The 3,031-nt window shown below is 37.4% G+C and overlaps 1 long non-coding RNA gene across 2 annotated transcripts; it reads right to left on the reverse strand.

The window, feature by feature from the left end:
• Nucleotides 1-1,146: 1,146 nt before the first annotated feature.
• On the reverse strand, nt 1,147-2,651 carry LOC307151494. 2 transcript variants are annotated; one of them, XR_013819887.1, is made up of 3 exons: nt 2,607-2,651; nt 2,026-2,121; nt 1,147-1,260 (listed from the first exon to the last, which is right to left on the reverse strand). It is a non-coding gene; the product is annotated as an uncharacterized lncRNA (long non-coding RNA). The 2 variants fall into 2 exon arrangements; XR_013819888.1 differs by lacking the exon at nt 2,607-2,651 and adding an exon at nt 2,196-2,238.
• Between the last annotated feature and the right edge of the window lie 380 nt (nt 2,652-3,031).

A 3,031-nucleotide genomic window follows, 5' to 3' on the forward strand; every position in this document is an offset into this window, starting at 1 on the left:
TTTTTGTTTGTTTTTTATCAGCTTACAGTGGTTTTGAGATTTTTACTATCATGTGGTGTTTTTGCCTTGTTTCACGTTGTGGTTATTTAGACATTCAATATTTTTCTTCTTTAGACATGCAACGTGATGTTATACTTGCATTTAAACAGTTTTAGCCACTGAGCATGGACTCCTGTACCGTCACTACTGTAGATGCTAGTGTAAAACAAAGTGGAAAGATGTGGCTAGCATTCGTAGAGTCCATTCCCCGTGTTTACCTCGAAGGTAACATTACATACAATAGCCGCATTAGCAGTTAGCTGCTATTTGTTAACCACAGTAGAGCAATACAAACACAGTCTTACCTTTTCAATTTCTGGCAAGTCCCTGATGGTTGGGATGGCACCTTTTCCCAAACGGAGCTTCGAGGCCAAGTTCGCCTGATTTTGCCCCAAATTTGTAAAAGATTCCGGTGTAAAATGTTTAGCACACACACCTAACGATACGCCACTTGAAAGAGTTGTTGGGACAGCGTCATTAAAAATGAATTTCATCCACTGTTCCCTGATAGTTTCGTCCGTTTTTGGTAGATAAAACACATTTGCATGTTGTTTGTGGCAGTCACCCACAGAGCATCTCAGGTGTAGGCTACACTCGGTTTCTCCATCTTTCTCGAGTCGACTAAACTGAATCTGAGGGGGAGAGGGGGAGAGGGGCGGGCTTCCCGCGGCATAGGTTTGCAGTGTCCATATTTGGTATATCCTCCCCCGTCTTGACGTCAAGAGGGGGAAGAAATCAAAATCTCGTTTTTTCGTGCGCGTGCACGTGGCCTATTTTACAAACCCTGAGGTAAACAAACGCTTCACTTTTAAATATCGGCTTCCCGGCCAGTGTACAATCATTATGCAATCATAACATACATTGATTCTCGTGGAAAAGTGAAATTTCTACATTATGACTCCTTTAAAACAGTAGGTTTTTTAGTGATTGCAGTTTTGGCTTGAGAGATTTGTGCCCCAGGGAAAGAAAAACCCTTTGAATGAACTCAAAAGTGTTTTTAAGCTGTGAAGGGTACTCCATATTTAAAGCATAGATCAGCCCAAAAACAAAACACATGGCATGTGGAACATTCTCAAGTCCATCCATTGCTAGTATAACACCCTCCAAAATTATTGCTGTATCAGTGACCTCCAATGGCAAACCTTGTGGAGACATGGGGCTGTCCTCTGGCACCACAGTGAGAATTCCTATTGATACTTGAGGTGCAACAATATCAATGTCCTAAGAAAGACAGAAAAGCAATATTAAAATACATTCTTATATTCCAAACGCAAACAAGTGCATGTTCCTTTTAAAAATTTAAACTGCTTAAGGTGCTGTTAAGTAACTAGTAAATTTGTAACAGGGCTTCAGTGGGAATTGTCAGTGATAATTTGGATCTTTTCAGCAAAAGAATCATTGAAACATTTAATAGCAATGTCTTTAGTAAAACATTTACATCCATCCCATGATCGGTTTGGTTTCAAACATTCCTCAAAATATCTTCCTTCGTGTTCATCAGAACAAAGAAATTTATACAGGTTTGTAACAAAATGAGATCCTTTCCCTATCCTTTTAATGTTTAACTTATTTAACGCTAATTATTGGTCATCGAAAGGCATTTTTGTTGTTACTGCTTAAACCGTCTGTACCAGCAGAGTGAGGCGATAGGGTGGAGAAGGGATGCTGCTAAAACTGTCACGGGACATAGGTAAAGAATGGCTATATATACAGACCTCTTTGCGCTGAGTAGTTGGATTGAAATTGAATTGGAAAAATTCAAGACACTATTCTATATAAGATTTTTATACTTTGAAAACGGTTTCATCCACATTAAGATTTATTTGATCAAATGTTATGGAAAACAAAGCATATATTTTACTTGCATTTTATCTATCTTCTATGTGCTTTACATAAGGTCTCTTAAATAAACGTAATGCTGACACAAAAATTGGAACATCCTTCTTGTAGCACTTTTTACAGATATTAAATTAGAAGAATACTTACAAAGCATGTATGGAAGAAGTCTGTAGTGTCTTCCCCAAGAAGGACCGCAAGACCACGGAGAACTGCTGTCCGTCGAGCAGTGACATCAGTGATGTTCTAAGAAATAATACATAAAACATCAAGCTCAACAGTGAAAACAGATCACTTTAAACTTGACAAAAAACACTTACAGCAGACTTCATTTGCATTAGAAACTCCGAGAGCTTTTTTCCAGTTGTGCCTTTCTTTGATTCGAAAACTTCCAGAAAACGAGAAGTATGTTTATCAAGGGCTGAGAAGAATTCTTGCTTGAGGTTTTTGCTTGTGATCCGGTTGAACTCAGCAATAATCTACGAAAAGGAGAACAAAAGAAGCACATTAAGACTTAAAACATTTTACATGCCCTAGATAAAATGTGTCTTAATTACCTGACTTTCCCAGAAGAGTGCTGGCCATCTTTGTAAAGTCTCTTTTACTGAAGGCTCCTATTCAACCAACTCTTTTCTTCTTACCGAAAAAGTTATGTCCATGTACTGTGCTATCAGTGTAGAACATGGATGTCGTTTCTTCATTTCCTCCACAATTTCTAACACAGAACTTACACTTCCACTGCATGTCCACTGCACTCTTCAAAGAAACAAACTTCTGCAAAAAAGATAACAGAGTTAACAAAGTATATGGATTAATGGTAACAAGCAATTTGTAAAAACATTATTTTTAGCATCCACTTTAAAAACTCGCATAAAATATTGGTTTCTTTGCAGCACATCTCTTATTTAACATTCTTTTGCATTTTAAGGCATTGAATTAATGGTTTTCGGGTCGATTCGTTTGAAAACAGAGAAAGGCAATCTAAACTGGCTCACGAATCACTAATTTGTTCAGTATATGGTCTGAAGGCATGTGAGGTGTTTAAAATTAGAATGAGTTTTTAGTCTTAAGAAAAAAAAAAAATGTCGCTTAGACACACGTGCTTACAGAATATATAACCTTACACGTTATTGTATGTATTTTAGAACAGAAGGCA

Source organism: Squalius cephalus (assembly GCF_949319135.1).
Source record: "Squalius cephalus genome assembly, chromosome: 23".
Taxonomy (NCBI): Eukaryota; Metazoa; Chordata; class Actinopteri; order Cypriniformes; family Leuciscidae; genus Squalius; species Squalius cephalus.